General features: G+C 41.6%; 1 protein-coding gene across 9 annotated transcripts in view; it reads left to right on the top strand.

Annotated features, from left to right (window-relative positions):
• Window positions 1-23171, top strand: part of LOC141976374 (leucine-rich repeat and fibronectin type III domain-containing protein 1-like protein) — a 235524-nt gene that overhangs the window by 63372 nt on the left and 148981 nt on the right. Inside the window, exon 1 of one of the 9 annotated variants that reach the window (XM_074937332.1) lies at window positions 6935-6989. The exons of 7 other annotated variants lie outside the window; for them this stretch is intronic. The gene's annotated coding sequence lies outside the window, so the exon portion shown is untranslated. Of the gene's footprint in view, window positions 1-6934; window positions 6990-23171 lie in introns of those variants that run through there. One more of the 9 variants, XM_074937335.1, reaches the window with a different exon arrangement.

The raw sequence follows: 23171 nt of genomic DNA, 5'->3' as shown, positions 1-23171 counted from the left end.
GCCATATTTTGAGGTCTTAAGAAGTGGGTAGGTCTTCTGCACAGGGGTGAATTTCATGCACACATGAAATCATACTCCATTATATATGCTTGCAGATACTAAATGATCCATATGTATCCTGCATATTTGCATCCATCTGCCATGTTCAAGTAATATTTTTCCAATTTATAAACAGCTGCTGCTATTCTGTATCCACTATTAACAGCTGTGAGGCAACTCTGTTCATTTAAAAAATCAACATTTGAAGCCAGACTTGCTGTAAAATGAGTTCCTGAGAGTAGAAGTTGGTTCAGTCAGTTACTTGGGGGAAAGAATACTGAAGAGTCATCTACTTGGGTGCTTCTATCTGGATCGCTCAGCTGAGGATAACAGCTGAGAAGTCTTGGCTGAAAGAACATGCTGGGATCACTTGTACAGTTTTCCGAGTAGAAACCAGATCTTTGAGGAATATAAGCTAAAGAACTGATAAAGAGCTGTTCTTAGTTTGCATCCATTTTTCAGCTGTGTGTTTTTTATATATTTGCAGCTCTTTGCTCCTCAAGTCAAGTATCTTTCTGCTGGCCTCACCGTAATTTAGAGCAGCTTCAAAATGTCTGAAGTAGACTGGCGTACAATTAATATATTCTGACCTTCTATATAACACCGGTCATAGAACTTCCCCAAAATAATTCCTAGAGCAGATCTTTTAGAAAAACATCCAATCTTGATTTAAAAATGGAGAATCCACCACAACCCTTGGTAAATTGTTCTAGTGATTTATTATCCTCATGGTCAAAAATAAAAGGAGGACTTGTGGCACCTTAGAGACTAACAAATTTATTTGAGCATAAGCTTTCGTGAGCTACAGCTCACTTCATCAGATGCATTCAGTGGAAAATACAGTGGGGAGATTTATATACACAGAGAACATGAAACAATGGGTGTTACCCTACACACGGTAACGAGAGTGATCAGGTAAGGTGAGCTATTACCAGCAAAAGAGCTGGGGGGGAAGGGGGGGACCTTTTGTAGTGATAATCAAGGTGGGCCATTTCCAGCAGTTGACAAGAACATCTGAGGAACGGCGGGGGGAATAAACATGGGGAAATAATTTTACTTTGTGTAATGACCCATCCACTCCCAGTCTTTATTCAAGCCTAAGTTAATTGTATCCAGTTTGCAAATTAATTCCAATTCAGCAGTCTCTCGCTGGAGTCTGTTTTTGAAGTCTTTTTGTGGTAATATTGTGACTTTTAGGTCTGTAATCGAGTGACCAAAGAGATTGAAGTGTTCTCCGACTGGTTTTTGAATGTTATAATTCTTGATGTCTGATTTGTGTCCATTTATTCTTTTACGTAGAGACTGTCCAGTTTGGCCAATGTACATGGCAGAGGGGCATTGCTGGCACATGATGGCATATATCACATTGGTAGATGTGCAGGTGAACGAGCCCCTGATAGTGTGGCTGATGTGATTAGGCCCTGTGATGGTGTCCCCTGAATAGATATGTGGGCACAGTTGGCAACGGGCTTTGTTGCAAGGATAGGTTCAGAACGCCACTAACCATCACCTTCAGCCCCCAACTAAAACCTCTCCAACGCACCATCAAGGATCTACAACCTATCCTGAAGGACGACCCATCACTCTCACAGATCTTGGGAGACAGGCCAGTCCTTGCTTGCAGACAGCCCCGCAACTTGAAGCAAATACTCACCAGCAACCACACACCACACAACAGAACCACTGACCCAGGAACCTCTCCTTGCAACAAAGCCCGTTGCCAACTGTATCCACATATCTATCTGGACAGTCTCTACGTAAAAGAATAAATAAACAACCATCTCTTTGTTATGCTAAATAGATTGAGCTCCTGGAGTGTATCACTATAAGCATGTTTTCCAATGCTTTAATCATTCTCATGACTCTTCTCTAAACCATCTCCAATTTATAAGACCATAAGAATGGCCATACTGGGTCAGACTAATGATCCTTCTAGCTTAATATCTTGTTTTCCAACAGTGGCCAGTGCCAGATGCTTCAGAGGGAATGAACAGAACAAGGCAATTAGCGTCTGATCCATTCCCTGTTGTACATTCCCAGCTTCTGGCAGTCAGCGGTTTAGGGACATCAGAGCATGAGATTGCATTCACTGACCATCTTTACTAATAGCCATAGATGGACCTATCCTCCATGAATATAGCTAATTCTTTTTTGAATCACATTATTCTTTTAGCCTTCACAACATCCCCTGGCAATGAGTTCCACAGGTTTACTGTGTGTTGTGTGAAGAAATACTTCCTTATGTTTGTTTTGTATCTGCTGCATATTAATTTCATTTGTTGATCTTTGGTTCTTGAGTTATGTTCTTGCGTTATGTTCACTTATGTTGTTCACTTTCTCCACACAATTCATGATTCTCCAGACTCTATCATGTCCCCTTTTCAAGTCATCTTTTCTAAGCTGAGCAGTTCTAGTCTTTTTACTCCCTCCTTGTATGGAAACTCACATAGGTGCTGGAACTAAGGATGCTGCCGCACTCTCTGGCTTGAAGTGGTTTCCATTACATACAGGTTTACAGATTTGTTCAGCACCCCCACTGTACACATTGTTCCAGCATCCCTGGAAGCCCCTATTCCTAGTCATTTTTGTTGCCTTTCTCTGTACCTTTTCTTATTCTAATACATCTTTTTTTGAGATGGGGTGACCAGAACTTCATGCAGTATTCCAGGTGTGGGAATACCATTTATTTATTTAGTGGCATTATTATATTTTATGACAGGTTTCGGAGTAACAGCCGTGTTAGTCTGTATTTGCAAAAAGAAAAGGAGTACTTGTGGCACCTTAGAGACTAACCAATTTATTTGAGCATAAGCTTTCGTGAGCTACAGCTCACTTCGTTGGATGGCAACAATGAAGTGAGCTGTAGCTCACGAAAGCTTATGCTCAGATAAATTGGTTAGTCTCTAAGGTGCCACAAGTACTCCTTTTCTTTTTATTATATTTTATCTCTTTCCTAATGAGCAGGTGTTTTCAGAGAACTATCCACAATGACTCCAGTGACTTTCCTGAGTGGTCACAGTTAACGTAGACCCCATAATTTAGTATGTATAATTGGGACTATGTGCATTGCTTTGCACTTATCAATATTGAATTTCATCTGCCATTTTGTGGCTCCGTCTTACTCAGTTTAGTAACTCTTCGTGGTCAGCTTTGGACTTAACTCTTTTGAGTAATTATATATCATCTGCTAATTTTGCCACCTCACTGTTCACCTCCTTTTCCAGATAATTTATGAATATGTTGAACAGAACAGGTCCCAGTACAGAACTTGGGGGAACACAGTATTTACCTCTTTCCATTCTGAAAACTGACCATTTATTCTTACTCTTTGTTTCCTGTCTTTTAACCAGTTACTGATCTATGAGAGGACCTTCCCTCTTATCCCATGGCTGCTTACTTTGCTTAAGAGCCTTTGGTGAGGGACCTTGGCAAAGGCTTTCTGAAAGTCCAGGTACACTATATCTATTGGATCACCCTTGTCTACATGATTGTTGACTCCGAGAAAGAATTCTAATAGCTTGGTGAGACATGATTTCCCTTTACAAAAGCCGTGTTGACTCTTCCCCAGCATATTGTGCTCCTCTGAGTGTCTGATAATTCTTTACTATAGTTTCAACCAATTTGCATAATACCGAAGTTAGGCTTACCAACCTCTAGTTGCCAGGATCGCCTCTGGAGCCTTTTTTAAAAATTGGCGTTACATTAGCTATCTGCCAGTCATCTGGTACAGAGGCTGTTTTAAGCGATAGGTTACAAAGCATCATCATCATTGGCGGTCCCTCGATTCAGGGATGATCTCTATCATGGATTTACATATGGATCCTGAGATGACTCGGACGTCTGATCTTGGAATCACAGATCCGCCTGCAGTAGGTACTTTCTGGTGGGCCAGCTGCCTGCTGGGAGAAAGTTTTTTCTTTTTCCTTCCTTCTCTCTTTTCAGCATCAAGGTTACATACCATAGTTAGTAGTTCTGCAGTTTCATATTTGAGTTCCTTCAGAACTCTTGGGTGAATATAATCTGGTCTTGCTGATTTATCAACATCCTTCTTGAATTATGGGCATCAGAACTGGACACAGTATTCCAGCAGTGGTCACACCAGTGCCGAATACAGAGGTAAAATAACCTCTCTACTCCTACTCAAAATCCCCTTTTATGCATCCCAGATTTGCATTAGCTCTTTTGGCCACAGTGTCACATTGGGAGCTCATGTTCAGCTGATTATCCATCACAACCCCCAAATATTTTTCAGAGTCACTAATTCCCAGGATATAGTCTCCTATCCTGCAATCTTGGCCTTTGTATGCTTTCTTTGTTCCTAGATGTATAGATTTACATTTAGCCTAGATGTATAGATTTACATTTAGCTGAATTAAAACACATTGTTTGCTTGGGTCCAGGCAATCCAGATCACTCTGATTCAGTGACCTTGTCCTGTTCATTATTTATCAATCCCCAATTTTTGTGTCATCTGCAAACTTTCAGTGATGATTTTGTTTTCTTCCAGGTCATTGATAAAACTCTTAAATAGCACAGGGCCAATAACTGATCCCTGCAGGACCTCACTGGAAACATGCCCATGACAGTTTCCCATTTACAACTACATTTTCAGACCTATCAATTAGCCAGTTATGTCATTCCCTTACTGTGGCTGGGGAACTGCTTATTCTGGCTATGTCCTCACCTGCCCATGCCTCATACCCTGGTGGACTGGGAAGACCTGGGTGTACAGCTGGCCTATATAGCTTTACAGCAGCCAGAGATCCCTACCAGCACGCGCCTTCATGCCAGGGGGAACATTCAGCTCTCCTTGTAGGTCTCTCATTGCACTGTTGAAATGGAACAAAGGGGACTTAGTTTGGATCACAGTCTGGCTAATAATCATGTTGTGTATTAGTATTTGAACACCCCAAAATGTTAAACACTTTACAGCACAAAAGTAGTACTCACTCCTTCCCCACATTGCTGACAGCCAAGTAAAATAGCAGTTACATTTTAAGTAGCATTTCTGAGCCTTTCCTAGTGGTTCCTCTTGGTTAGAACTGTCAGATCATTTGTGACATAGCCTGTATTGGAAGAAGCCCCATTGCAAACTATTTTCCATTCAGCTTCGTTAATTAACAATCAAATGAAGTTGTTTTAAATATTTAAATAAAATATGTAATGTTTAAAGAGTCTGCAGTGAAGTTCTGCTTGAAAATATCAACTCTGAAAATAGCTTTTATTTAAACACAGTTCCCTGGTGATACCTGTCATGCAGACTGCCACTCCTCGTAGGAACCTGCACTGCATGGAGGGAGTGTTTCTGCAGAAAATTTAAAGGTGTTTTGGGTTTAAAAAAAAAAAAGTTTAGGTTTTCAACAAAAACTCAAAACTTTCCCCCAAAAGCAGTCACTTTTCACAGTTTTGCTTCTCTGAAACCCCAATTTTCTGTCAAAAACCTGTTTCAAGAGAGAATTTTTGACCAGGTCTAATCCAGATACTTGTGCTTCCAGTAGATGCCACTAAGCAGGGTTCTGCAGACTGCATTTCTGAGCTAAAATTGCAAGTGAGAGCAGAGCACTGGGCTGTATCCACTTCTGCAGCTTTGAAGTAGGGAGGGCCAGTTTTGTCCTTGATGCAACTCCATTGACATCTTTGGGAATTGTGATGCCAGAGCACTAATTGTGTAAGTCACGTGATAGCATAATAGAACCTTGATTTTTTTTTTTACAAGCAACTATCTTCTGAATGACTAATTTTATGAACCATTTTTCCCAGAGGGGGGGAAAATCGAAACAAAAGTGATACCAATGAAGAACAAGTTGACATCCCTTCACATTTCAGTGCCTTCAGTGAATTGTAAGTCACTTTTTGCAGTGGTTTGAAGGACAAGTAGAAAGTGAGGCATGTACCATGCTTGAATTTACGCACCATACCTACTGTAATTTTGACACATTCAACTTTGTGAGCGCCTCAGTCCCTGGTTAGTTTGTAAAATAGGGTTCTACTGTACATCCCACAGAGGATTCTTGGGGCAGGCAGGGGAGTGCTGCCTAACTTGTTTTGAGCCCTATATCAGGTTCATTTTCTGCCTTTTCAGTTGCCCACTTTCAGCTGTTTCCAGCCTTTGCTGAGTACATTGAGCAATAGCCTCGGGCATTTTTGTGGAGGGGAATCCTCAAAGAAGGCCTCCCACTTCTTGGAAAATATTTCAAGTTTCGAATGCGTGAATAGATGTAACTTCACTTTTTAAAGTCCAGTTCTCCCTACCTTCCGTATTGTAGCTCCTGTTGGACTTACAGCTCCTCATTATCTCTCCATTTATCACCCCTTAGGAAACTGTTGTGGGCAGCTAGAAACTTGTCATTGGGCGGCTAGAAATCCTGTTTGGAAAGCATGGAGTTAGTGTGACTTAGAAAGCACTACATTTTTCACATAAATTATGCAAAAACTAGTTCTGTGGGGGTGCAAACCCTGAATGAGCAAGGCTCAAAACATGAAGTGCCTTGGTTAATTTCTTGATGCATTGCTTAGGAGTCAATCTGACTGCACAGCCAAGCAGCTTTGCATGTCCTTACCTTTAGTTTTGTATCTTGCAGGTCACTCTACTCTAATCAAGTGTTCTGTATTATTTAGTGTAAACCTGAGAATTCTCTACACTTCTACTGATATGAGGAGAAAGTCACCATTGAAGGCACTGGTTGCTGCTCACAAATTGTTGCCGCTGCATTATTTCTGCACCTTTAAGTCCGCTCTGATTATCTTGCAGTATGGAAATGTGTGGTGGTAACACAATAAAGGACTTTACATTATAGTCACAAGCTGCCTTCACATCAGTCTTTTTGTTCCTAAACCAATAGTTTATCACATCCACATTCTCACTGCATGTCTTTTATAACTTCCCATTGTCTAGGGATTAAGAACTTCAAGGAAATAAAAGGAAGAAAAGAGCAAGGAAGAAAAACACAGTGAGTTGGCTCTATCAAAACTATGTGTAGTAGCCCTTAAGTCAAATCTTTCTTCTAAAGACTGCTTTATTATTTTCTCTCTTTCCTGCTGAGTTCCCTTTATGTGACTGCTAAAGTGCAGGAGCATGCAAAGTAACTTCACAGGGTAAAGTTCTAGCAGCCAAAGTGGGGGCAATTTAGTTGCGCATGTAAATGTTGCCATTGTACTCCAGAGTGCTCCTTAAAATGAGCCAAAACTGGAGTAGGGAGTTGAACCTGAATCATGTGAATCCCAGTTCTTCACCTTAATCAAACAAATGTAACAAGAATCTGCGTTTTTACATGTGTAGATTATAATCTGCATTTTAGCATGGCTGGGTCTATCGATTGCATTTAATGCATTTGCAGGACTTTTCAGGGCGCTGTTGAGGTTTCTGCTTTGAATATATTTTTTAGAAACACTCACAAGTTTCCTAGTCAATAGTGGATTCTCCTAAACAAGGAAAGGGCTTTGTGCTGTCAATTTGAGCTTGTAACAGGTCATGTCGGTTATTCACAGTTTGTAGTTTTTCACTTAATGTTACATCATGGCGCAAAGGCATCCATTTTTAAACACAAGAGCCTTAGCAGCCGCTGATGCTGTTGCAAGGAAAACTCCATTGGTGCTTCAAGAACTGCAGCATATTCAGCCAAGCAGATTACACAGCATGGCTCTGGGCTGCCCTTCTTTCCCATGACACACGTAGCATGTTCTGTGCCACTTTACTGTGACTGCCAACATTTTTCTGGCATTGGCCCCTTCTTCTTTGGCAGTGTGGTGCTAGCCAAGCTCTTAAAAATCCCAGCAGTTGATTTAAAAAAAAAAAGAAAAGAAAAGAAAATTAAGAGCATCAACAAAAAATCTGTAGTTAGAAACCTGAGGTGAAATCCAGGCTTCACTTAAGTCCTAGGCTGATAGTTTAAGGCCTGAATGTACTGTTAGATCAGGGGTTCTGAAACTTCATTGCACGGCAACCCCCTTCTAACAACAAAAATTACTACATGACCCCAGGAGGGAGAACCAAGGCCGGAGCCCCGCAGCCCTGGGAGCGGGGGGGGGCCCCAAGGCGCGAACCCCCACAGCCCTGGGGGTGGGGGGCCCACAGCGTAAACCCCCGCAGCCCTGGGGGGGGGGGCAAGGCCCAAGGGCTTCAGTCCCAGGCGGGGGGCCTGTAACCTGAGCCCCGCCACCCAGGACTGAAGCCCTCTGGCTTCCCAATAGCTTGTGTTTGATTAACGCATCTCTTCCCAAAAGGCATCCAGTCTTGATTTAGAGCAGTCTTTCATTTGTGGACCCCCTAAATATTTTCAAACGGAGGTTCTTGATCTCTAGACCCATGCTCAATCCGCTCTCTCAAACACTCCTAAATTTGCCGATCTTAAGTGACCGGGGGCCTGATTTTCAGAGGCTTCTGAGCTGCCCTGCAGTTCCTGCTGTCTTCGGCTGGACTCCTGGTGCTCGGTAATTCTGCAAATCAGGCCCTGTATAAAAGCACTGAAATAAGGGTGACAGATGTGAAGAATCTTGGTGAATAACCTTGTTTTATCCTGGAGTATAATTCCTACTCACTGTTTTAGGACTTATCAGAGAGTAGGATGTTCCAGCCCTAAAGGGTATCAGCCGTGTTCAGGCATTTCCACAGCAGCTGGCTTTATAACTTCTCTGCGATGAACCCTATCATGCTATTTTAGGCAGGTAGAACAGACTTGTTACTCTGAGATCAACGATGAGTGACCAATCCCCTCAAACTCTCACAGGTTTAAAATAACCCTCCTGTTTAGTTTCTGAGTAGACTTTCTTGACCCAGTCAGTTACTGCTGTGGAGTCTGGAAGGTGTTTAAAACCTCTGCATACTTAAAAGAGCTTTTTGGACAATACGGTGCTTTCTTCTAGAGTCAGTGGATGCTATTTATTGGGCTAGGGTAACATTTTTAAAACTACGTAAGGCCTCCCACTCACCAAGATACTTAGGTACCTAAACTGCAGATTTAGGTGCCTAGCTAAGTTTTAGTCTTCATGGTGCTCCACATAACTCCTGCCTAATCCTGTAGGCTCCTAAACTAACTCAGTACCTAACTGCGGGGTAAAAGTTTCCCAGGTGTGTAAGTTTCTGCCTCTGAGCCTCTGTACAGCTGCCTCCTATCCTATCCTATCCTATCCTATCCTATCGCCCGCCTAAGCCCTGTTAGGATATAGATATTCAGGCCTGTCTGTAAAGGCCTATAGTTTAAAAATGTAGGTCTATGTTTGTCATTTAGCTAGTTATAGAGGTATAAAAGAGAGAATCAAAATTACTGTGTGCCTGTGTAAGGACTTTCTCTCACTGTGTCAGTCTGAGGCCCAGTTCTTAAGCTAAGGCCTTTGGCTAAGCAGCAGAGGGAGCCCATAAGCTGGGACGTGTATGGTCACATCCTCGCATCCTAAACTAGTCACATTGAAATAAGGTGCTATTGGGCTGTTAGGCATTATCAGGACAGGATCGTATTCCTACCACCACCAGATAAAGATGGTTAAAGACAGCTTAGTTTGATAGCATCTTGTCTGGTAAGAAATCACTTCTCAGTAGTTGTGGTTTTGAAACCCTCATTTCTGTATGTTTTATCTTTATGGCCCCCACTTTTCTATTGTTAATCTGTCTGGTTCTCTAATTGTTTGCTAAGTGTAAGTTAATTAGGGTAGTGGGATATAATTGGTTAGAGAATTCTGTTAGAATATGTTAGGATTGGTTAGGTACATTTCAGTAAAATGATTGGTTAAGGTATAGCTGAGAATATTACTATATCAATTAGGGGCAAACAGGAAGTAAATTGGGATTTGAAAATAAGGAAAAAGGAACTTGTATTTAAGCTTGCTGGAAGTTCACCCCAATAAACATCAGATTGTTTGCACCTTCGGACTTTGGGTATTGTTGCTCTCTGTTCATGCGAGAAGGACCAGGGAAGTGAGAGCGTGAAGGAATAAACCCTGTTACAAGCCCCAGAGCGGTTCATGAACTGGGGGTAGATAGGTGTTAGTTGGCTTCACTTACGTGTGGAGCCCGTTCCCATCGGCATATTCAGGACAGTGCCATTCAAAATCTGGCTGGAGGAGACTCTCTGACTCTTCTCTCTCTCCCCTCCCACCCCACTGCTCTTTAAGTATTTGAAGTTGTTGCACTGTGGATACTTAGTCATTGGGTCAGAGTGAGAGAGAGAGACTGAAAATTACTCTGTCAACTGCTGGTTAGGGCACCCACCAAGGAGGGGGAACCCCAGGTCCTGCTCCCCTGCTCCAAACTGGTACAGTTTCCACAGGAGAGAGGGAGTGCTACCTCCAAATATTCCATAGCTCCGTGGTCAGAGCACTCTCCTGGGAGGTGGGAGACCCCATTCAATCCTCTCTTCACCTCAGGCAGAGAGGGAATTCACTCTGAGTCTCCCACATCCCAGGGGAGTGCTCCAACCACGGGGCTAAAGGTTACAAGGTGGGCAGTGGGACTACCTCCTCCTCCTCCTCCAGCTGCGTTGCATGAAGTTGGGCAGGCACTTCACTCTTCTCACAAGTAGTGGCTTAGATGCCTAAGCCACCTGCCTTCGGGAGAGCAGTTCCCATCCGTGAGTTGCTAGCAGATGTAGGAGCCTCTTTGCACCCTGGATTTAGGTGCCTATCTCCATGAGGGGGTGGGATGTGGGACACACCCAGTTGTCGGCATCCCCCATTAACTGGCTTTAGGCAGCTCCTGGTGTAGTGTGCTGACTTTTGTGAATTGCAGGCTAAGGTGCTTCTCTCTCCCCCTTCATTGTATAGGAACCCTAGGCACCTAACGCAGGCTTTGTGAATCAGTTGTCTTCTGTGACTTCCTAGGCCCCTAAAAGGTTGGTATTGCAATGCTCCCCATCCCAGCGCCTGAGTACCTTTGTGACTCTGTCCCTCAGTGACGTAGGAGTCAAAGGCCCTAGTTAATAAGAGCCCGATTCTGTCTCTCTTATAATCAGAATTTTATTCCAAGAGTAAGTCTATTGGTTTCAATGGGACTAGTCACGGAATAAGTTGTTACTTAGTGGGTGAAATTCTTCCTTGTGCAGAGGGCTAGGCACCACTGCAGTCCTAGGTACTTAAATCTGGTGTACAGCTATAAGCAGTCTTATTCAGGTATAACTGTGTCCATCTAGGCAGTTGCACTTATGTTAACTATATCTGTCTCTAAACAGATGTAGTTAAATCAGTACAAAACTGTGGAGAACGGCTCCAAGAAAAACCAGCTCGCTAACTGGAAAGGTATTCTGACCATCCTACACAATGCTGTTCAAATTCAGATTTCCTAAAGATATAAAATTTAAAGCCAGAAGGAACCACCAGATCATCCATTCTGACCGCCTGTAGATCACATGCCACTCATGCTATACACCAAGCCCCACAACCAGAGTTAGACCAAAGTACTACAACTCTCTGGAGACGAAACTACCATGTGACACAGGCAGAGAGCAGAGATGCACCCATGCCCGAGGCCTCTGCAGTGGCAGGGAAATGATTCAGTGAGATGTCCAGATCCTAACCAGTGATCTGCACTCCATGCTGTGGAGGAAGTTGAAAAACCCACAAGCTCCCTTCCAGTCTGACCTGCAGGAAAATTCTTTCACAACCCAAACTGCGGTATCTCCATTAGAAACTGAGCACATGAACAAGACCCACCAGTCAAGCACCTGAGAAAGGGAATTCTCAATACCCCTTCAGAGCATTGGCACATCCCATCTAATGACCCATCTCCAGCCATGGCCATCTATGATGCTTCAGAACAAAAACAAACAAATCAAAGGGTGAAAAATTCCCTTCCTGATCCTTTCAGGTGACAGCTGAAGCACGAGATTTTTACGAACATAAGATATGAACAGGAAGGGACTCCCCAGCACTGCTGAGTCTAGTCCCCCACCACCGCAGACAACTCTGTCATATAATCCCACTCATAAATGTATCAAATTCTTACCTTAATTATTTCAGTTGTTTGCCCTCACAACTCCCTTTGGGACGTGGTTCATAACCTCACTCCTCAGATGGTTAAAAACGTTCTTCTGATTTCCAGAATGAATTTATTCATGACCAGTTTATCCCCATTTGGTCTTGTGCCAACATTTTAATTTAGGTTAAATGGCTCTTCACCCTCCCTTATGTTTACCCCCTTGTGTATTTAGAGAGAGCAATCGTATCCCCCTCGGCATTTATTTTGCTACGATAAACAGGCCAATTTCTTCAACCGATAATGTCTCATTTGGTACCGTATCAGATGCGTTCCTGAAGTCCAAATATATTAAATCTATTGCATTTCACTTATCTAAAAAAATCAGTTATGTGGTTAGTCTGGCATAATCTGCCTTTGGTAAATCCATGTTGCATTACATCCCCTTTTCCAGTTACCTCCATAAATTGAATTATTCTTTCCTTCAGAATTTGTTCTAAACGTTTGCGTACTACTGAGGTCCAGCTAATATGTCTATAATTTCATAGATCATTTTTTCCCCCTCACTTAAACATAGTGATTCTCCAGTCATATGGTATTACTCCCAAATTGAAATCCTTGCTACTTTAGCAATCTCATGTGCCAGTTCTTTCAGTATTCTGGGATGGAATTATCCAGTCTCCCCAATTTGAGCACATTAAGCTCTTTAAATTTTGCTTCCATCTTGGATGTGGTGGCTTCCATTTCTGTACACTCATTTCCATCAGCCTTCATGCCCAGGTTCTATATCATCATCCTCATTGAAAACTGAGGTAAAATATTCATTTAGTTTTGGGGCCATACCTAGGTTATCTTTAATCTCTACCCCATCCTCATTGCATAGCAGCCCTTCCTCATCTTTCATTATTCTTTTTATTTATATAACTAATAAAACCTCTTGATTATTTTAATTTCCTTTGCAAAGCCTAATACAGATGTGATTCGCAGGGGCAGAACTCTGAGTGAGAGAGAGGCTGATAAATAATACTTGGCATTTATACAGTGCTTTACGTCTTCAAAGCACTTCACAAAAACACGTATTAATTTTTCTTCACAGCCTTCCTGTTAGGGAGGTATCCATTACTGCTGTCTCCATTTAATGGTTGGGGAACTGAGATGTGGTGGCTTGCCCCAGGCCACAGTGTGAGTCAGTGGATTAGAATTCATCGGTGCCTGACTTAATTCCATGCATGCTGCATTGGTCCATGCTGATCCTCTTGACACTGATTGTAGAGCTTTGTTTAATAACCATGTTGGCTACTTTTTTAATGAAAATGACCCATGTTATAAAAATATAATTATAACCAATTATTGTTCAAATGCATCTATTTTAAATTCTCAGCAATCTGTCTCTAATTTGGTATGTGCTATTACTATGGATATGCGTGAATCAGAATAGACTGACCTAGCTGCTGTTCAGAAAATGCTAGTGAATAGCCATAACATAGGCTGAGGTGTCTGGGCAGCTGTGAAAGAATGTTTTTATTCAGACAGACAGACAAAAACTTTGTCACTGGGCAAATAAAAATATTTTACCTCTGCAAGTTGATTAACAAACCTTGTAAAACCTCATTAAAGACCCTATACCCTAATTACTTTGCCCCAGATGTATTTACCATTTTCTCATTACTATAGTTGTTTGAAAAAAAAAAAAAAGGATGGGGGGTGGGGAGGAGAGCAAACTCACTCTAGTCTACTGAATAAAATACAGCAGCACCCTGATGTGCTCAAATCTGCGTAAAGTGCAGATAGGCTCAGATAATGCTGTTCTAGGGTACTGGAAGGATAATGAGCATATACCAGATGTAATTAAAAGGGCCTCTAATTCATCAAATGAGCATCTAATTCTTCTGTCTTGACAGTTGGATTGTTTCAGCATTCCAGTGTCTTCATTATACAAACAATAAAATGTAAGCAGAGATAAAATTTAAAAAAAATTTTTAAAGCTCAGCAGTAAGATTGTTATTTATAGTACAGTAACATCCAAAATGTATTTGGGTGTTCTACAGACAGAGATACCGAGTCCCTGTTCCAAAGAGCTTACACTTCAAAAGGGAAACGCAAAACTATGGATGCATGGTGGAGGGAAAAAAGAGGTCTAAAAACTCTCCTTCCCTATGTGTCGTCATGCTTGTCTCTTCTTCTGCAGTTTTCCTGTGATCACCACGGCTTCTAGGCAACAAGTACTTTTCACATAATGGCTATTTGATTTCTGAACTCCTTCCTGTTCTGTTCTTACACCAACACACAGCTCTGTTAATGGATCCTCATCATCATGTGCACTCTGAGCTTCTCTTTAGCAGAGAACCCTTTTTTACAAGTAATGCAGTGACTCTGTGATGTGCACACCAGGTTCTAGGTAAGGAGTGCTCAATTCATTTTCACCTCTGATCCAAGATTGGATTTGGACTCAAATCTCCAGAGGTGGCAGGGAGAGCATGCTAATCCATGGCACCTCAGAGCTGTCCTGCTCCCATCTTCTGACCTTTTTGGGGCTCTGGATTCACTAAGATACTTAAGCACATTCCTAATTAATACCTGGGTAGTTCTGTTAACTTCAGTGGAAAAACTGACTGCTTAAAATTAGGCACAAGTTTAAGTACCTTGCTGAGGTGGGCTTCAATGTAAAGTAGAATTTGACATCACTGGGATGTCTTTTGTTTATTTGTGACAGACCCATGTTACTGACTGAATTTCTACAGCCTGTATTATTATTCTGCTTGTGTACAGTGCCTTGAATAGATAAAAATGGACCAACAGCCCCAGAATGATAGTTTACTAGAAGGAAATGTCTGCAATAGGGCAACACTAACAGAGCAAAGTATTTATTAAGTACATAATCTCTCTGCAGTTAAAAAAAAAAACCCACACAAACATGCTTTTGATAATCCCAGAATTGTCCATTCTACCACAACTTGATTTTTGAGAATGGAAATAAGTGCAGTGCAATGAAAATAAACATATGAAGAGCCACATTCTGTTCTTGTACTTGGTACAGCAATAGCTTGTTTGGTAATCTGTCTGTTGAATGTGATTCTGTCTGAGAAATCACATAGAAGAAACATGGGCTTCATTTGCAAGGTGGCCAAGGTGAACAATTAACCCATTTTATCTCAGTTAGGAACAGGAGCATCTTAAAAACACCATTCCAGGTTGCCACCAATGTTCAAAGGATTGAATTTGCCCCTCTACAGAGGGAGACCAAAAAGTCTTAAGGCCCTCTTAAATGAGCTTTAGAGTTACATAATAGACCTTGCACTACTTCTCTACGCTTAAGGTATGCAAAAGAAGATCTTGCTAGCTCTCTGCCAGTTCTGTTATCACTGGACTCATTTGCTGGTCCTAAATATTTAAGGATTTAAGCATTTGCTGTTTGCATCCTTTTAAAGATAACTGAAACAATAATAGGTTTCAGAGTAACAGCCGTGTTAGTCTGTATTCGTAAAAAGAAAAAAGAAGAAAAGGAGTACTTGTGGCACCTTAGAGACTAACCAGTTTATTTGAGCATGAGCTTTCGTGAGCTACAGCTCACGAAAGCTCATGCTCAAATAAACTGGTTAGTCTCTAAGGTGCCACAAGTACTCCTTTTCTTTTTTCTTGAAACAATAATAGCAACCGGTACAAATCTGAGACCATCAGTAAGAGCATGTACGTGTGTTGTCAGGGAACAAATAGAGGAGCCAAGAATTCCTCCTGGCATGGAGTAGAAGGCAGTCAATGCACAATCAACCTATGGAACTCATTGCCAGGGGATGTTGTGAAGGCCAAAAGTATAACTGGTTTCAAAAAAGTATTAGGTGAATTCATGGAGGATAGGTTTGTGACAGGTTGGACCCCCCCCTTTTGGGATGCCACCTGATGTATTGGGATTTCACTGAGCCTGCCTGCTCAACTAGCCAGGGCTCCCTCTCCCTGTTTGCTGAATTAGGCTCTCTGACAGCATACACACAGGTAGGGATGCACCAGCTGTAGAATCACACAGAGTCTGCTAACAGCTCTCTATGAGAAGACCCAGCTAGGAAATCACCCGACACTCAAGCGCAGCTACCCTCTGGAAAGTACACCCAAAACAATATTGTCAGATTACCAAGCAAATAAAACAAAACACGCATACTAAGCTTAAGATCTTAAAGGGCCTGGTTTCAAGAAATAAATGTTGTTTTAGGCAAGTTGCTGAGTTTCTGTAGCTTAGAGTTCCAGGTATTTCTCTTTACAGACTAGACTCCTGTCTTAGTCTGGACTTAGCTCTTGCCTTTCCCTCAGCTCAGTTCCTTTGTCTCTTCAGGTACTTTCAGCAGTCTCACTTCTTGGGCAGGAAGGCAATGGAGAAGAGTCCTTAAACCCTGACTGCTAGAATCTGGGACTGGTCAACAAGGAATGGATCACTTGATAATAATTAGGATCCTGTCACCAGCCACTGTTGGATAGGACAGAATACTGACATAAATGGACCATTGGTCTGCCCCAGCGTGGCTGTTCTTACAGGAACAATATTTTGAAGCCTTTTTACAGTGAGTTGAAAGCTCTTCTGTTTCCAGCAGAACAAATTTTACTCCCTTGCTATGCAAGCTGGTTTCTCTAAGATATGGTAGACTATAAAAAGCAGAGATTTCCTAAGCACCTGGGCACTAATAGACTTAAAGACATCTGTCCAATTTATTTAGATACAATTTTTGCAGGACTGATCTAGAAGATTTTACATTCCATGCTGCAAAAAAGAATTCTGGTCACAAATTCCCAATAAATAAACCTGCAGGCTACAACATAATGAAATCGTAGAAGTTTTAATACTATCTATAACTTTCCCCCAGAATCTTGCTGTCCCACATAGATAGATACAAAGAAGAAAAAGGATATCTCTTACCTTTTCATCTTGCAGACATCTCAGGCAATTTTATTCAGCACCACTAATGGTTGCAGAGAAGAAGAAAAATTTTCCCTAAATGTATTCCAGCTTTATTCCAGAGTAACATCTTAACCCATATACATCTTCCACAAGGCTTTGACCATTTTCACTTTGAAACTAGAACACAAAGGCAGTTTTTTACTGATCAAGGTGTTGGCAGTGAATTAACTTTAATTAAATGCTTTTGCAGAGCTTTGAGCTAAAGTGCTGTAAGTGTGAGATTCACCCTTGAGCTGATGTTCTGCATAGGGATGATTTTCACCAACTGTTTAATATTATCATTACTCCATGCACCCATTGAGAGCCAGCAGTTGCTTTGGCTACTGTTAACTTCATCAAAGGGTATGTCTTCATTGCAAACAAAGGGTGTGTTCTGGACTGAGGTTAGCTAACTTGAGTTAAAATAGAAATGAAGAGATGCAACTCTGCTTTTAACTTGAACTGCTAACCCAAGTTAAAAACCCATTTGCCATGTCTTCACTGCTGTTTTAACTTGAGTTAAGAACACACCTTTTTTTGGTAAAAAGAAAAGGAGTACTTGTGGCACCTTAGAGACTAACAAGTACTCCTTTTCTTTTTGCGAATACAGACTAACACGGCTGTTACTCTGAAACCTTTTTTTGGTAGTTACATATCCAGTGTGTGTCACTATAGGAGTTGAAAATATACATAACAGGCCAAATTAGTCTCTTGTGTAACTCTGTTGACTTAAATTAAGTTGTAACAGGAATAATGTGGCCCAGATTGCAAAGAACAAGCAAGTCACTGTTCTTATTCTTGCACCCTGAAGTAGAAGAGGGAAGGATCAATAGATTAATATAGCAGCATTGTAGGAGTACTGCAGTAGAAATGCAGCAGCACTTGAGATTATTCCACATTATTACACTCTAGCAAGGAGACAGCCTTTGTCTTTGATTTCTGACTTCTCTTCTTATATTTAAATAATTGTAAAAAGAAAAGGCGTACTAGTGGCCCCTTAGAGACTAACCAATTTATTTGAGCATAAGCTTTTGTGATCTACAGCTCACTTCATTGGATGCACAGTACTCCTTTTCTTTTTGCGAATACAGGCTAACACGGCTGCTACTCTGAATCCTTAAATAATTGTGTTACTTATAAAGCAGATGTAGAAGCAAAACACTGTGTTCTGCAGTCCCCTGTTTGGATCTGTTTGTGTTTCCTCCCTCCACTGCCCTTTTTTAGTGATTAGAGAGCCTCAGATAAAAAGACACTATGGAAGAGCAAAGCAGTATTTTATAAATTTAAGAGGGCATCGTGGCAGGACGAATATCTTCGGCACTATGTAATTTTTCCATGACATAATCCCACTATGAACTTCAGATTCGGGATTTTTTGCTCTAACTCTCATGACCTCATTTATCACCAGAAACATTTTGCTTTCCTTACTGTCAGTTGAAGAGGGTTTTGGGGTTTTTTTTAAATCCTCAATAGGGTATGACGTTATGAGTGTAATAAAATATCTCATTGAAAGGTGACAGGGCCAGAAAGAGTTAATTAACTCACAGACTGACCTGACCCATGGCCAAATTTTAAAGACTGGTTAAGAAGAGATGTAAATGAATAGAGCTTTGAAATGCAAGTCTGCATTGTTAGAGATAGAAGAGTAGATGTTTGTTCGGGTCTTCTGATGTAAGCAAACAAGTCTTGTCTATTGCTACAGCTTTGGTTCAAAGATCAAAAAGGAATATTAACATTTAGGAAAAAGAAAAGGAGTACTTGTGGCACCTTAGAGACTAACCAATTTATTTGGGCATAAGCTTTCGTGACCGACAGCTCACTTCATCAGATGCATCCAATGAAGTGAGCTGTAGCTCACAAAAGCTTATGCTCAAATAAATTTGTTAGTCTTTAAGGTGCCACAAGTACTCCTTTTCCTTTTGCGAATACAGACTAACATGGCTGCTACTCTGAAACCTAACATTTAGGAAGATACTTGAGTGAAATAGTTTTATTGTCTATGTCTCTTTGAAGGTTGTGATAACCTGTATCTGAACTGTTGAATGGATAAATTATCCTGTGCTAATTGCCATGATGTTTGAAAGAAGGAAAGTTAAGCCTATTATTTTCTCAGGCCAAAAGGCTGCTGGAAATGTATAAAAACCTTGGGACACGATCCTTCTTCATCTCAGATCTGCTTTGGGTTTCAAGAGGGGGAAACCTTAAGCCATAAGGATTGAGATCCCCAGTCACTGACTGGAGTCACCCTGAATATGGACATTGGACTATAACCTATGGACTATTTCTAAAAGGACTTTTGGCAACTACAAGCTCATCTCTGCTATGTATCTGAACCTGAAGAATTGAATTCAAGTCTGTATGTATATTGATCTTTTAACCAACACGTGCTCTCTCTCTCCTTTTTTAATAAATGTTAGTTTAGTTAATAAGAATTGACTACAAGCGTGTATTTGGGGTAAGATCTAAGTTATTATTTGACCTGGGTTGGGGGCTTGGTCCTTTGGGGTCAGGAGAGCCTTTTCTTTTATATGATGAAATAAGATTTTCAGAATTTATCATCCTATGTTTGCCGTGTGTCTGGATGGAGGCCTGAGGCTGGGTACTTTAAGGGAACTGCATTAATTGGACGTCTGAGTAACCAGGGAGGTGCTATAGAAGCTGTTTTGGGCTGGCTGGGTAAATCTAAGTATTGAAATATCCACCAGCGTTTGGGGTTTGGTTGTCCTGTTCTGTTTGCAGTTCATCCTGATTGAATGACCTCAGCTGGCTCCCACGCCCGTCACATAGGGTTAGGGATTCAGGTTTGGGCATCTGTAGAACTACAGAGATATTTTGTGAATCTTTATCCAGAAGCTGCAGCAAAACTTATTTTTTGTCACGCCAGTTGTCAAAAACTTTGTGGAGCTCACAGAATCTCAGCCGGAACATTACAGTAATTTCCCTGTAAGAGTGAATTAATTACATGTCTCTGATACATACATCAACTTTTGCAGTGACTCTGTACTCTCTTATGTTAGGGTTTTTAGGGAAAAGGAATCTCACCATTCTTGCAATAAGGTAATTTATTATCCATATCAGCCACAAGATACACACTCCATTCAGCATCTGTGTGGCAGAACCTTGTAGTGCGCACTGATATTACAAACCTCAGAAGTTGTTCATTTAGAACACTTCCAACTTTTCCTTACATAGAGGCTGAATGGAACTTATTCAGTGTATCATTTGACAGAAAAACACATTTTCTTAACATATGACAAAAGCCCACTAATTTTTTTCCCCCCATTGTTTCTGCTATAGTTTTACTTCCACCGCCAGTCAACTCGGCCATGGTAAGGACCAAACCACATGCCGTAAAGTATCATAGAATCATAGAATATCAGGGTTGGAAGGGACCTCAGGAGGTCATCTAGTCCAATCCCCTGCTCAAAGCAGGACCGATCCCAAATTAAATCATCCCAGCCAGGGCTTTGTCAAGCCTGACCTTAAAAACTTCTAAGGAAGGAGATTCCACCACCTCCCTAGGTAACGCGTTCCAGTGTTTCACCACCCTCCTAGTGAAAAAGTTTTTCCTAATATCCAACCTAAACCCTCCCCTACTGCAACTTGAGACCATTACTCCTTGTTCTGTCATCTGCTACCACTGAGAACAGTCTAGAGCCATCCTCTTTGGAACCCCCTTTCAGGTAGTTGAAAGCAGCGATCAAATCCCCCCTCATTCTTCTCTTCCGTAGACTAAACATCCCCAGTTCCCTCAGCCTCTCCTCATAACTCATGTGTTCCAGGCCTCTAATCATTTTTGTTGCCCTTCACTGGACTCTTTCCAATTTTTCGACATCCTTCTTGTAGTGTGGAGCCCAAAACTGGACACAGTACTCCAGATGAGGCCTCACCAATGTTGAATAGAGGGAAACGATCACGTCCCTCGATCTGCTGGCAATGCCCCTACTTATACATCCCAAAATGCCATTGGCTTTCTTGGCAACAAGGGCACACTGTTGACTCTTATCCAGCTTCTTGTCCACTGTAACCCCTAGATCCTTTTCTGCAGAGCTGTTGCCTAGCCATTCGGCCCCTAGTCTGTAGCGGTGCATTGGATTCTTCCGTCCTAAGTGCAGGACTCTGCACTTGTCCTTGTTGAACTTCATCAGATTTCTTTTGGCCCAATCTTCCAATTTGTCTAGGTCCCTCTGTATCCTATCCCTACTTGCCACCGTATTTACCTCTCCTCCCAGTTTAGTGTCATCTGCAAACTTGCTGAGGGTGCAATCCACACCATCCTCCAGATCATTTATGAAGATATTGAAGAAAACCGGCTCCAGGACCGACCCTTGGGGCACTCCACTTGATACCGGCTGCCAGCTAGACATGGAGCCATTGATCACTACCCGTTGAGCCCGACAATCTAGCCAGCTTTCTATCCATCTTATAGTCCATTCATCCAGCCCATACTTCTTTAACTTGCTGGCAAGAATACTGTGGGAGACCGTGTCAAAAGCTTGGCTAAAGTCAAGGAACAACACGTCCACTGCTTTCCCTTCATCCACAGAGCCAGTTATCTCGTCATAGAAGGCAATTAGATTAGTCAGGCATGACTTGCCCTTGGTGAATCCATGCTGACTGTTCCTGATCATTTTCCTCTCCTCTAAGTGCTTCATCGATGTACAGAGAATCTCAACTCCTGGGTAACAGACAGTCTCAGCTCTTGGTGGTGGAACATGGGCTCTTTCAGCATTTTAACTCAATAGCTACTAAACATTTGGGTCTCTGCATTTCAGCTGGAGCAGCGTTAAGTGCTGCAGAAAATAGATTTTTGTACTTAACTTTTCTTTTCACTCCTGTGAACTCAGCCCTGGGGAGGAAGGAAGATCATTCAGTATATGTGAATATCATTTTCAAGGGTTACTCCATTTAAGAATTATTCAAAGTATTGTAGTAGTAAGTTGGATGATGGGTCATTAATTGGGGATTATCATTAGTTGGGGGTTGGTCCTGCTTTGAGCAGGGGGTTGGACTAGATGACCTCCTGAGGTCCCTTCCAACCCTGATATTCTATGATTAAGATGGCAACATTAGTTGGTAGTCAAAACAAGGGAGGATGGTAAGGAACTGTGGAATGATTTATAGCAAAATTAAACCTGAAAGTATTTGAAATAAGACAATGGGAACAGAAAATGGGTTTAATCCTGCTCCCCTAAGAGTCTAAGTAAAGAGTGCAAGTCCCTTTCCCACAAACTCTGTTGCAAGAAAAGAAGATAGAAATATCTTCTCTCTGTGGGACTCAAGCTAAGGGCTAGTCTAACACTGGCAACATTAAAGTGTGGCAGCGCTTTAATATGGGTTGTGTAGTTGCGGCAGAGCTCTGGGAGAGAGCTCTCCCAGCACTCTAAAAAAAAAAAAAAAACCTACTTCCACGAGGGTTTGGGGTTTTTTGTTTTCACACCCCAAGCGAGAAAGTTGCAGCGCTGTAAATTGCCAGTGTAGACAAGCCCTAATATAAAGACCACGGCTGTTTTGAAATACCAGAGGCTGTTATTTCACTTTAAAGATCAGTGATCTAATTATATACCATGTGTGTCTGTCAGTTGCAATTTCCAGTGCCCACGGTGTTATACCCCCAGCTCAGGTCTGTGGTGGAAACCCTGTACCTGATTCTCCCCTCACATCAGTTTTATGCAGCTGTGACTCCATTTTCGTCAGTTATTCCTGATTTACATGGGTGTAAGAAAGAGGAGAATGAGACTCAATGATTCAGTCTCAAATACAGGTTTGTAGTGTCACTGTGAAAGAGCCAATGGTATATCAAGAAAGGTTACTTTCTTTTGATGGTTCCTCAGATTGTTGTTATAATTAAAATATTACTCAGTAGCAGCTCATAGGAATAGATTTTGCTGTTCATGTTATTTATTATTCAATATACAGCACCATAACTTTGCAGGGCTCTTTACAGAGAGAGAGAATCACAGCCCCTATGAGAGCACAACCAACACAAGACAAACAGAATGAAGATTATGGGTGGGAGGGGCCAGCAAAGAGAGGGATGAGTGTTAACTCCCATCATCTTTACACCTTTTATCTCCTATTACAAATGAATCTTACAAGCTCTAATGTCTTTTGAGCTGAGAATGAAGTGGGGCGAGATGACAGGAGCAGATAGCACAGGATTGGAGGTCAGCAGTAGAAAGCCAGGTGCAACAAGTGGGTTTTGAAGAAGCATTTGAAGGCAGGACATTGTCCAGCCTATGAGTTGTTAGGGTATGTCTGCACTGCCAAAAATAAATAAATTTAAAAAAAATAAAGACTGGAGTC

The sequence above is a fragment of the Natator depressus genome, chromosome 23 (assembly GCF_965152275.1).
Source record: "Natator depressus isolate rNatDep1 chromosome 23, rNatDep2.hap1, whole genome shotgun sequence".
In the NCBI taxonomy this organism is placed as follows: Eukaryota; Metazoa; Chordata; order Testudines; family Cheloniidae; genus Natator; species Natator depressus.
This window is presented reverse-complemented; position numbering and strand designations above follow the sequence as displayed.